Raw genomic sequence first — 13,765 nt, 5'->3', positions numbered from 1 at the left:
TTTTCCTTATGCTACTATAGTGTAAGGGATACTGACACTTCCTTCTTGAAAAATCCTTTGCAGTTACAATTAAAAACATACTTTAGAAGAAGTTTGAGTAGAAATAAGCACATGGTATTTAAAAGACTGAAAAGGAATCCCTCTGATGTACACACAGTACAAGAAGGAATATTTTGTGGTCTCCATTTAAAAAATGTTTTCTGAAATATGATATATTTTTCTCATATTTAAATATAATTTATGAAGCAATATGACTACTATAGTGAAATTAACCTATCACGTTAACACTTTTCTTATCACATTATCATTGATTGAACCATATATAATTAATAATCAAATGTGTTTAAAATATATTATCTCTTAGAACATGTGCTATAGGCTATAGACATGAGAAACTACATTGTAAAGATTGTTTTTATCTCAAAGAACAGTGCAATGTGGCAGGGATACAAGGAACAGAAAAATTAAAAATAAAATTAAATGACCACCACTACAACCCACAGATTATGTCAACCCATAAAATCAATTTTCTAAAAATTAATGTTTTACCACAAAAAGAAACATGGAAAAACTGGGACATTTCATGCAAGAACAAGCTAAAAAAAAATTAACCTAAGAAATATTATGCTTTCAAAGGAGGACTCATGGTGGATTGCAATGATCTGGAAAGTTCCAACGGAAGGGAAGCTCATGAAAGACAGGTGTAAGAGCAGGGGAGAGAGCCGTACAACTTGATAATGAAGGAAAGATGTGTTCATGGAACACGCAAGAACGTTTTGGAGAACTATCTTGGAGCAATAGGGTTAGAGGGATTATTCAGGTGATAATAAAACATGGAGCTAAAACATTTGAATTTCAGTGTTCTGAATTTAAATGATGAGGAAAATTATTTCCCTATTCCAACTTTAGCATGATGTTATACAGTGTATTCTGTGTGACAACTAACAGTTTATTTTAATTCAATAATTTTGATTTGCATACATCAAATTAAGAAAATACTCAAGTGTCAGGATAAATCATGTCAGCAAATAGCAAATAATATTTCTAATTTACTAGTATGATGTCTCAAGGAAAGGATTTCATTGCTAATATATCTAATTTTATAAAAAATGCATACTTTCATCTGGTATTTGTTTTTATAAGCATACTTTATATCAGGACACAGTAATTTAAATCAGAGATGAAAAAGTAATACAAACATTAAAAATAGATACAAATACCTAGTCCTTGAGAGTTAAAACACTATTTAATGATGAAATCCTATAGTGTATTACCCAAAACACACTATCTGGGAGGTCTGTAAAACAAGTTAATGGAAATAGTTTGTAGAACAGTCTGTACATTAATTAGTATTATTAGGTATTTTGCTCTGTTTGCATGGAGAGCATTTAGTTTCAGCAATATGCCTAATGTCACATAACATATCACATACATTGTATATTTTATGTCCTAAACTCCAAACTAGGTAACAAACCAAGTTATAGTTTTGATTAGTATTTTCACAGCAGAATACATTTTCAAATTTTGACTCTTAAGCATATTGTGAATACTAATAATGCCATTATTAGTTTTAGATTTAATAAAGTGGTATTGCGTTCCTCATTCATGCCGCTGAATGTCAATCAGAAGAAAAGCAGGGTCCGTGAAGCCCTGAAATACACTGATGGATATGATTATTTAATTGTAAGGAGTCATTGTAATGAAAGCAAAGTCATCTGGAAATAAATTATTATAATTTCATATGGGTAATGCATGGAGGTAACATACTTATATTCTGCTAAACTTCATATCTTTTATTCTGCTTTAATATCCCATTAGGTAATTCTTTAATTGCTTTTAAATACTCATAGGTTATTCCTTTAATAGTATTTTATATAACTTTTCAAGGTGGATTTTTTTGCATCTGAATTTAATAAGATCTTGTACCTTAATAAACTATGAAGTATTTGAATATACTTAGTTTACTTACACTTTTAAATTGTGTTTAATCCAATCCAGATATGTTGAAATAGTAAAAATAAAATTATTTAGCAGTTATGTTTGAAAAGATGAGTAAATCCTTAATGAACCCATTATTAAAGCTGAAATGATTAAAACAGCCAATCTTTTCTTGGCAGTTCACAGTATTAACAAAATCTGACACTTTTTCCCCAGCATCAAGATTTTTTTTAAAGTAGACCCTGATATTTTAAAAAAATTTAATTTCTGGAAATATAGACCTAGAATACAAGGTGCTCTGGGGTATCAGAAGGGAAACGATCCTTTGGTTTACCCGTGACCCAGCTGACATGCTCCGTTTCCTGAGAAAGCAAGAACATGCCCCTGGCTGTCACATACACACACACTTCCTTCCGGGGCCAAGTTCATGCCCCTTTTCAGATGCTGCCAAGCTGGGCTTGAAAACTGAGGTAGGAATGAGGACTCTGATTCTCTTTCCCGTAAGGACTCAGACACATGAGGGAAAGAAGGTGACATTTCTCTCTTCCAGTGAAGCTTCTGTTAGATGCGGAGTCCTGCCCCACTTTTCTAGGTTAAACATGATTTTACCCCTGAAGCCACAGTGTTTCCCCTAGTGTCGAGAGGACTTAATATGGACGGAGTTAAAAGGGCAAGAACAGGAAAGTCAGATGTGGGGCCTGGGCTACCTCTGGCCGCTGGCAGTTTCTTTCCACTCGCGTTTGCATTTGTATTCTGCACATCCCTGCAGCTTTGTCTGTATTCCTGAAGCCTGTCCTGTGACTTCCAGGCACTTAGTCTACCTGTCCCTAGCTCAGGGGCACGCCTGGGCTTTGCCTGGGTTCCCTCTGTTGGTCACAACCTAGAAATCCCCCCAGATCAGCACATGGAGGTAAGCATGGGGCTCACCTGGTTTATTTCCTTCTTCTCACGGATTTCTGTCCTTGGTTGCCTGAGATCTAGTGTCTTCAACCATTTTTGCATTAATTTGGTTCATCTTTGGGTTGCTTCAGGTAGAGGAGTAAATCTAGTCCCAGTTAATTTATCCTCACTGGAAACATCCTTACTAGTTTATTTTTAAAAACATCTTTTGCTTTAAAATATGTTGATTGCTACGAAGGCTCAAAATATTTAAATATAATTAATAAGGATGTGCTCCATCTCAAAATATACTATAAATATAATAAGAACATGCTCTATCTCAGAATATACTGTAACCAAGAAAGCAAGAAAATGCACCTTACTGCCAAATATTATGACACTCTTCAAAATAATGACTGAGAAAAAAGTATTTTACACATCTGAATATCTTTTTATATTTTTAACATCATAGTCCAACCATGACAAAATATAAGAGAATGGAATAAATTCTACCTATTAACTGAAAAAATATCCTGGGGTTATACTTGGATTTTATGGACTAGGTTAAAAATAGACCAGGGAACACTATCCATTGGTAAAACTAAGGTTATTACAAAAATGAAGTGCCCTTAAGAATATATGACTACGTTTATTTAAAGTTGCTGTCTTACTTTATGAAAACCTTTAATATTTAATTTGTTTCTTTGTAATGTTGTTTCAAAGTCAATCGATTACATACAAGTGACATGAAACGCAAGTATTTTTAAAGCTGAAACTGATCTCTATCCAAGAAAGTTTAAAGATGTAGCATTTTTTAACATTATTTTTAGTTCCGTTTTTCCTTGGCTTTTCAGAATGAGGAAAAAGTAACAGTTAGGGAGTACTTGCCCTCTCCTGCTTTGAAGTAATTTTCATTTATGATGCAGGAACAGGGGTGCCCTGGTATCTTTTGAGTGGTGGCAGCACAAAGACTGACTGGGAAGTAGGTGGCAGTAGGCTCCCAGTCCCTTCGTCACCTCATGCCATTGCCGCTCCTTAGCACCTGCTTTTTTGCCCTTTCATCTCTGAGTGTCGTGAGCCCTGATTCCAGTACGTTCTTCCAGCACGTACACTGCCGCATCAAAGCATCGTCCCCGGCTAACCTCGTAAAGATCTGCGAACAGCCCCAGCGACTCTCGGTAGAGGACGGGCTAAAAGGTCGTGGTACATTTCCACAATGGAATACTACACAGCTGTGAAAAAGGAACTGTGACCTTTGGCTATGGACTTGGAGATTATTATGCTAAGTGAACTAAGCCCGTCAGAGAAGGACAGATACCAGCTGATCTTACTGGAATCTACTGAACAAAACACACTGACAAACAAACTAGTAACAGGTGTGGATTCATGGACCAGACCGACAGCTGTGAGGGGGTGGGGCGGAGGAGACTGGATGTAAGAAGGGGAAGGGATTAGTCCAAGGACATGTATGCATGGTCACGGACAACTGTGTGGCGATGGCCAGAGGGAAAGGGGGGCACATGGGGGCATCTGCTATCATGTCAGCAATAAGAATAAAGAAAAAATTCCATTGACAATTATGTTTTGCAGAAAAGAAACTTAGGCCAAAGTAAGAAGGTCGAAAGAGTAAAATTAGAGAAAATTGACAAAGATGGAAGAGATTGTTTTTAGTTGAATATTTCCTTGTAAATAGTTTCATGAAGTTTTACATGATTCAACATTACATTTTATAAAATGAAATACAAATGAGTTAAGATCAAAACAAAGCAATTACATAAAATTTTGTCAAGTTATTTACAATTACAATATAGTATTTTATACTCTTATTCATTATGAATCCAAAACTATAAAGTAAGTTTTCCTTTATTTTTATTGTTGACACTATTGCAGATGTCCCAAAAATAATTTCTAATGATCACTTTATACGGAAAAAAAAAACCACAGGAGAACCGTTAAGACCATATTTTGTGTCTTGGGACTACAAATCCCTACTTACCTAGGGATTATCTGGGGGACAATTTTGTTTCCACGGCTCCCCGCATATAATTATCTTGTCTTCGTACCATCACATTCCATCTGCCCTTTGTAAAATATTCTGTTAGCAAAGCAGAAGCTAACTAAGAAATTTGAAGTTTTCCTAAAGCAGAGACCCACTTTGAATATTAACATACTGTGTAACTTGGGCTCTGGCTCACTCTGAATTATCCTTGTGGATATTTTATTTTAAAAATCTATATTAATATGATAAAGATAAAATAAATGATATGCTTTCTGTATTTAGTTAAGGTTTCCCCATCATCTCGCATGAAAGCCAAATTAAATTTTTATGAAAAGAAATACAGAGGTTATTAAATATTCTTCAAGGACCTGCGAACATGTACTCACATAGTTGCATTGACTGTCTCAGATACAGACCCCCAGCTATACTGAAGAGTGTATTTTTTATTTCTTTTGTAATATATAGATGAAAATCCTTGAGTAGCCAATTAATCTCAAAAGATACATAGTGGTTGTTTTAGATTGATACTGAAATGATAAATTCATTTCCCAACAGCTATTTAAAAAAGACATATACCTTTAGGAACAATGGCATAGTCTAATCTCACTTAAGATATATTTCAGGTTCTATTGCTTCAAATATTATGTTCATCACATTTTTCCACAATTTAAATGATAAATTATGTCCTGGAGGAAAACTAAGTTTCCCAGTCAAATAAGACAGACCAGGCTTTTGAAACACACTGTTATGTTAATATTTTCTACATAAATTTATTATGAATAATGATTCATTTTCTTTGGAATTAAGGAGCTATAATGCAGTTCAATTTATCTTCCTGAATAATATTCTCTTCCTTTCACTTTGCAGCCTCAGTCCCCAGGCTATAGAGACATTGCCTAATAAATTTTTTATTTTATAACTCTAAAGAATTCTCAAATGGTACAAAGTAAATTCATGTTACCGACGGCAGTTCAGGATGCAAACGTGCCTATGGATCTATTTTTTTCTAAGCTATAGATCACTAATATTTCCTCCACCACCTAAACCAAAAATAGTAACCATGAGCTGCATAGCTTCATTTAATAAATTCTGGGTATTACAGAGATGAATAAAATAAAGCTTTAATAGATGTCGCCTACCCCCTGCCCAAGTTAAGATAAAAATTCATCATTGGCCAATAGTAGAATGTGTTCTCCTGATAAGCTTCTCACTGTGATGGTACAGGGTTGGGGAAAAAGTAGGTTTACAGTTATGAGTACATGCAACACAGCTTATTATTGTATTATTTTCCATACTAATAACTGTAACCCAACCTCTGCCCTACCCTGTACTCTCCCAGAGCTGAGCGTGCAGATGATGTAATGTTTCTAAGCAAAACTGACGACCCGCTTGTTCTGTAGGGACTTCTGAGTTCGAAGATAGTGGTACCTTTGAAACTAAGAGCAAGGGTGAGTGGTAAACAATATTTTGGCAGGCTGCCACTTACAATCTAGACTTGAACATCTTTATGTTTCAATGATGCCAGTAGGGAGGGCAAAATAAATTTGTATGAGCTTCTCTACAATCAACCCAAATTTACAGGCATTCTTTACATGAAAGGAGAGACATTATCTTATACCCAAAATGTAATTTTCGTAAACATTTCTTATTCAATAGACAGTTACAGCTTCATGTGTCATTTCCATTTCTATGATAATTCACATTTGTATGTTGGATCCACCCTGCAAATTGAATTCAACCTAAAATTAATTTTATTGTAAATCTTCCTTCCCTTGGCAAACCAAATTGACTTCTGTTTTACTTGGTAGTATAATTCTCGTAGTGCCTAAAAAGAAAGCCACAAACAGTTTTTGCTTCTCCCTTCCCCTTATTTCTGTAGTGAGTTGACCCATGTGTTGTCGAATTCTCTAGAAATCAATAACAAAAAGACAACACGAAAATTTACAAATAAGTGGAAACTACACAACACACACCTGAACAACCATTGGGTCAAAGAGAAAAATCAAAAGGGTAATAAGAAAAGGAAATAAAAAAGAAAACACAACATAAAATTTATGCGATATAGTAAAAAGAAAAAAACTCAACCTAACTTTACATCCCAAGGAATCAGAAACACCAAGTTCAAAGTTATCAAAAGGAAGGAAATAATAAAGATTAGAGCAGAAATAAGTGAAATACAGAATGTAAAAGCAATAGGAAAATTCACAAAACTAAGATATTAAAAAAAAAAAAGCTAAATTGACAAACCCTTAGCTATACTAAGAAAAAAAAAAGGAAAGACAAATTATTGGGTTGGGAAAAAGGACACATTATTCATTTTCACCCATAACTATTGATTTTGATATTTTGATTATGTGAACTATCTCATGCATGGTAGAACACTGATTGTTCTCAATTAATGTCTCGATTTGATCACTGTCAACCTCAACTGGTCTACCCAACCCTGGAGCATTATCCAGTGAGAAATCTTCAGCATGAAACTGCAAAATGCAAATCACACTTGACATTCAATTAGTCAGAGCACCTTCTCCATACACTGCACAAATCTTTTTTTTTTTCATTTCAATTATGCTTTTACCTTTCATGAAATAATAAAGCATAATATGCCAAAATGTTATTTTCTTCCATCTTCAATATTAAAATGACTGCACAAAAATTCACTAATTTTGTTTGTTTGTTTTTTAAATGTATGCTGATACAATAGCTGTCACAGTACAATCTAACAAAACTGTTTGAATGAAGTTAAAGACAACTAAGTGCTGCTAGAACCATTTTACAGAAACAAACGAATAAACTTGTTAGCCAATGTAATAATAAAGTCAAAAATAAAATAGGAGTCAATACAAATGATGCCACAGAAATTTAAAAAATATATCATAAGGCAGTATTATGAACAATTGTACACCAAAAAAATTGACAACATAGAAAAGAAGAATAAATTTTCTAGAACATAAAACCTATAAAACTTGAGGAAGAAATACTTTCAAACCTGTTTTATGAGGCCAGTATTACTCTGACAGATACCACAAGAAAACTACAGGCCAATATGTTCATGAGCATGGATGCAAAAATCCTCAACAAAACACTAGCAGACTTAGTTTAACAGTACATTAAAAAGATCATGCACATAACCAAGTGGGATTTATCCCTGGGGTGTAAGGATTGTTCAACATATGCAAATGAATAAATGTGATACACCACATAACAGAATAAAGTATAAATATCACATGATCACCTTAATAGATGCAGAACAAGATACAATTCAACACCCTTTAAAAAAAGCAAGAAATGAGGTATAGAAAAAAACGACCTCAACACAATGAAGATCATATATAAAATCCCACAATGTCATACTTTATGATGAAAAACTGAAATCATCTTCTCGAAGATCTAGAACAAAACAAGAATGCCCAGTCTTGCCACTTCTATTCAGTACAGTTTTAGAAATCCTAGCCAGAGCAATTAGTCAAGAAAAATTAATTTAAAATCGTCATTGTTTCCCTCAAAGTTTCTTATAGCTACCCCTTCCTTGTATTACAACTGCCACCACCACAGTCTGTGATCTTAATACTTTATATCCAGAATACTGCAATATCTCCACACTGGTGCCCCGCCCGCCCCCCCCACCCCCCCCACCCCCCCACTTAATCCTCTACTCCCTGGGTACTGTCCTTCTCCAGGATAGGATTTCTAAAATGCTAATGACATCCATCTTTGGATTGAAAGGAAAAAAAAACGTCATAATATCCATCATGATGCAGAATAAACACCCTGAGATTTTGCATTGCAAAGGGTATGCAATAATTTCTCCTTACCTTCTCTATTCATCTGCTAATTTGTAACCTTGTGATATAAGCAACAAAAGCCAAACCAAACCAAATCAAATTCTTCTCTATTCTTTTAACACATCTCATACATGCCTGTCTCCTGCCCAATGCCAGACACACTGCAAATATACGATATTTATAGATGTTACAATGCAGCATTATTATGAAAACAGAGTTCAGAGAGGAAAATGCAGTGTTTATAATCTTCCAATAATGTAGCTTGTCTTGGTGCCAAAAGTATATTTTTGAAGACTCTGAACATAAAATGTGTCAGTTTATAGAATTCTAAAGAAGGAATTGTGACAAACACTGTATATATTGTATTCAGATTTGGAAACTGAATTGCAAATGAATAATCATGCCTCTTGAACAACTTCAAAATGTACACATACCTGGCAATTTGGACCTCTTAAATTCTGTCGTTTAATTTGCTGCAATCTTGTCATGCTAAAAGACCCTTTTAAGATAAAACTAGGTATCTGAAGACTTAGGAAGGAAGCATATTTTGCAATAAATTCAGGTAAAATCCTCAATATATTCCTATATTGATGCTACTGTTAAATAGAAATAGTCAGATCATATTAATAAATTCCACGATAATTTTATTATTGAAATGTTTCTGTTATAAACACTGCCCTGGAGCATGCAGCCCTCTGTCGTTTGAATGCCTCAGAAGCCACTATCAGGTAGCTCCCAGGAGCTTGAAAGTATCATCACCCTTTCGACTCTCACCATGGGGTAAAAATGGTTGACCACCCAGACAAGCTCTTCATAGGGGGCCTCAATACAGAAACCAAAGAGAAAGCCCATGAAGCAATATGCCAAACATGAATGGACAGTGGAAGTACTCTTGATGACAGACCGTGAAACCAGCAAGTTGAGAGGGTTTGCTTCTGTCACCTTTGAAAGCCCAGCAGATGCAACCAGAGACAGGAACAGGAAGCCCTTAGGTGGAAAAGCCATCGAGGTAGAACAAGCAACTACCCCACCATTTGAAAGTGGTGAACGTGGACCACCTGCACCTCTACCAAGCAGGGACCCTCCAAGTGGCCTCTGAGGCGGAAGAGGAGGAAGCGGAGGAACTGAGGGCCCTCTCTCACACAGAGAACACATGGATGATGATGGCCATTCCATAAATTTGAGCATGAGTTCTTCCAGGGGACCACCTTCACCGAAAAGAGAACCACCGCCAAGAACTGGGGTCCTCCTCCTGAAAAATCAGCTCCATCAGCACCAGTTGGCAGCCGCAGTGGGATGGGAGGAAGAGCTCTTGTATCACGTTAAAAGAGATAGTTATGGAGGCCAACCTCGAAGGGGACCGCTGCCTTCTCGTAGAGATGTTTATTTGTCCCCCGGAGGTGATGGATATTCTACTAAAAAGATTACACAAGTTCTCATGAAGAGATTATGTGCTACTACCAGCAAGAGATTCTACCTACTATGGTTATGGTCATTCCAGTGCATGTGATGACTACCCTTCAAGATGCTACAGTGAGAGAGAGAGGGTGATGGCTGTGATCGTGACTATTCAGGTCACCCAAGTGGCGGTTCCTACAGGGATTCACATGGCAGTTGTGGTCACTCACATAGTGCTCCAGTGACCAGAGGGCCTCTGTCATCTTTGGTGGAAGCAGTCACTATGAAGATTACAGAAGCTCAGCTGATTAATATGGTGGAGTTCCAGACAGTTATTCAAGCACCCAAGGTGATCTCTACTCAAGTGGCTGAGATTGGGTTGGCAGATAAGAAAGGGGGCTTCCCCCTCGCAAGGAAAGGGGGTACCCTCATCCACGCGACTCCTACGGCACTTCAAGCTGTGGAGCACCAAGGGGTGGGGGCTGTGGTGGCAGCCAAACGGATAGAGGGGGAGGCAGAAGCAGATATTAAAAACAAAACGTTGAACCAAAATCCCTGTTCAAAGAAACAAGCAAAAAGTGGAACCTATTCTGTCATGCTAAAAGAAAACAATTTGTGTTACCTTTTTCAATTTCTTGTTAAGTTCCCCTTCCATAATTTTTATGTTCTTGTGAAGAAAAAAGTAAACATACTTAATCTTATGACATTGCTTTCACCAAACAATGGTCAAATGTGTTACAACCTGAGTTGTGTACGAGGGCTATAATTTTCCAGGTAAAAGTGTCCCGAGAGGCCACTCTCTAATTTTGTCCCAGTAAATGAGGCAAGCAGTTCTAAGGTGTCGCGCAAACATCTAGTCATCTGAAATGGAAAGGTGAGTCCCTCTGCCTATACAAACAAGCCTGCTGTTAGGGGGAAGTTGGATTATGGTCCTCTTAGGATTTCATTCTGTCGTCCAGCTGAAACTTCAAATGTTCTCAGTGTGAAAAGCCTGAGATCAGATGCTTATATAAGGGAAGTGCAATTCACCCAGAGAGCCAAAACGAATGGACGGTGCTGCCGGCCATGTTTCTCCTTCCTGACATTTCCTTGGGAATCTGCAGGGACCGCCTCTTTCCCCTCACCCGACACGACCATTTACGTATATAAGCAACTCTAGAATACGGGATAAAAACATTGGCCAAAAACAATAAATACATAAATAAATAACCTGTGTCAATGAAAATATTCCCTTAGAACCCATGCTTTTGATGTTATAACATAAATTGCATTACTAAATAGTTATTCTAATTTAAGTGATATTTCATACTCATATGATCAGTATAGTTTCTTTTAAGTAAAGAAAAAACTGTTATGCAAAGTTTATTTTTTATGTTTAACACATGGGAAAATACTCGTATATTAAGTTTATAAAATGATATTAGAGTTCCCTTTCTTTTTCATTTTCTATTTTACATGCAATGTTTTAATAAAATGATCTGAAATGCTGGAATTTAAATACCTTGTGGCAAGTGTGCCATTCCCTGAAATTGAGGTAATAAAACATAAAACAAGTCTCCTTAAATTAATATTTTACTATGTTCTTATCTGCTCTGATATTAACTCTAACATTTAAACAACGTTGCACCTTTTTAACATTGGGACAGTCTTCATGGCTAGGGACAGACCAAAGGAAGTAGCAATGATGAATAAGGAAAGGAAAATGGAAAGCCCACTACGTAGCCATGTTTCCTAGTCTGAAAGCATAAACTCATCTCTCATAGTCTATATTAAATACAGGGATTACACCCCAGAGTGTCGTACACACAAACACACTATATGAAATCAGATACAGGGCCAGATACATGGGATTAGGCAGGTGCAATATTTTGTCTGTGATGTGAAGTTGGGTTTCTTAACAAACTGACAGGTGGGGACACCCTCTAGCACAGCGATGCTCACCCGTCACCCTCTCACGGTGCACACAAACTAATGACCAAAGTTCTGTGACACACCAGGGTTTTTTTTTCTGATGTGACCAAAAAACAAGAATAATTCTGACTCCTTCACACCAAAAAGCTATTGTTGTGCTGGCTGGTGTCCTTTGTTATTTGACAGTCTATGGGAAAAGAAGTCAGGGCCCCTGACTAAACAGCCAGGCAGTGCAGGTTTTAAAAATTCTGCAGCTCACCGGTAGAAAATGGCTGTTCTATTGTATCTGCAGTGCCAACTCTGCTCCATGCTCTCTGTTCAGTTGCAGCTACCCTTTGTCTCTATGAATTTGAATAACGTAAGCATCTCGTGGAGGTGCGATCATAGTGTGTGTGTGTGTGTCTGTGTGTGAGAGAGAGAGAGAGATGGGTTTATCTCATGCAGCATAATGTCCTCAGGGTTGAACCATGTTGTAGCACGTATCAAAATGTCCTTTCTTTTTAAAGCTGAATTGTGGTCTATTGTATGTATCCACTACATTTTGTTTAACATTTACAGATCCCTCAATAGACTCTTGGGTGACCTTAACTTTGGTGGTTGTGCATAATGCTCTATTACCATACGTATACTCGGTTAGGCAAGTTTTGTTGTTGGTGTTGTTAATCTGATGTGTGGATACACCCTTGAGCAAATGAATGGACTGTGGTAGGAGATGCATAAGTAACAATCACCGTAAAACTCTCTTGAATCCCGATTGATCTTACGAAAAAGAATTGCTCAATTGAGAGTTTTGTGATAATAAATTATTTACAGAATGTTTTTCTCTGTTTAAAATTCACATTGACTTCTGTTAGAAGCACAAGAACTATAATATGTGTGTATTTGACAATTCATTCAATTTAACAAATAAATCTACCTCTTTTTTCACATTATTACTGCTTTGTATTTGATTCTCGTGTGAAAACATGCTATATATCACATTTCCTGGGTGTATCTAGCAAGAAGCCTTGCTATAGGACAAAAATGAGCAGTAAGTGAGCGCTATTCTAGCAGTGACAGGCAGCATTATCTTCTAAAATGTTAATTTTTAATGTATAAAGTGGGTTTCATCTATAAAGCGTAATCTTGTGAGTTGTTTCATTGTCTCAGAAAACTCCATTAAAAATAATAGTAGTGTCAACAGACAAACTGAAATCTAGTCTGAAATTTACTGTAGGGCATTTTCTTTAAAGCCATATTGGTGTAACTTGTCAGAAGAAAAAAAGGAAGGTGGCCTTCATGTACTGGAATACTAAAGTAGGCTTATCAGGAAATTAATATATTAAAACATATACTGTTTATTGAATTTGCAAAATACGCTTCCACGCAACTCCAAAAAGTTTTGTGAGAGTCAAGTCAACAACAACCCACTCTTATGCTTTATGGTAGTCCGTACAGCATACCAATGCCACAGAAAACAAAAATACTGTAGGACTAGACCGCGGAGAATCCTAGTTACCTGCCTGTCATTTCCTCTCCATTATTATTTTTTTCTTCTTCATTATTTTTTTTTTCTTTTAGAAACCTAACTAAAGATTGGATTTGTCCTAGGGTATGAAGTTATATTTCCAAACAAAAACGGTCAGATTCTGCTTCCCAGAAATCTCTAAAAAGGGGGGCGGATTCTGCTGGCTACATTTTGTTTTATGCTTACTTCCCCCTTCTTCTTGCTTCCTAAGATATGGCTTTGTTAACCAGAGATAGTATGGCTGTAAAAAAAAAAAAAAAAAAAATTGGTCCTTGCGTTTGGAAACTTGTCACAAAGACCACTGAACATACAAGAGACTGGATGCCTGAGACCCCACAGCCTATACGT

The 13,765-nt window shown here is 36.4% G+C and overlaps 1 pseudogene; it reads left to right on the top strand.

The window, feature by feature from the left end:
* The first annotated feature begins 9,387 nt into the window (after positions 1–9,387).
* Positions 9,388–10,244, top strand: LOC150002301 (RNA-binding motif protein, X chromosome-like; annotated as a pseudogene).
* Positions 10,245–13,765: the final 3,521 nt, after the last annotated feature.

Source organism: Furipterus horrens, unplaced genomic scaffold (assembly GCF_987537825.1).
Source record: "Furipterus horrens unplaced genomic scaffold, mFurHor1.1.pri manual_scaffold_9, whole genome shotgun sequence".
NCBI classification, from domain to species: domain Eukaryota; kingdom Metazoa; phylum Chordata; class Mammalia; order Chiroptera; family Furipteridae; genus Furipterus; species Furipterus horrens.
This window is presented reverse-complemented; position numbering and strand designations above follow the sequence as displayed.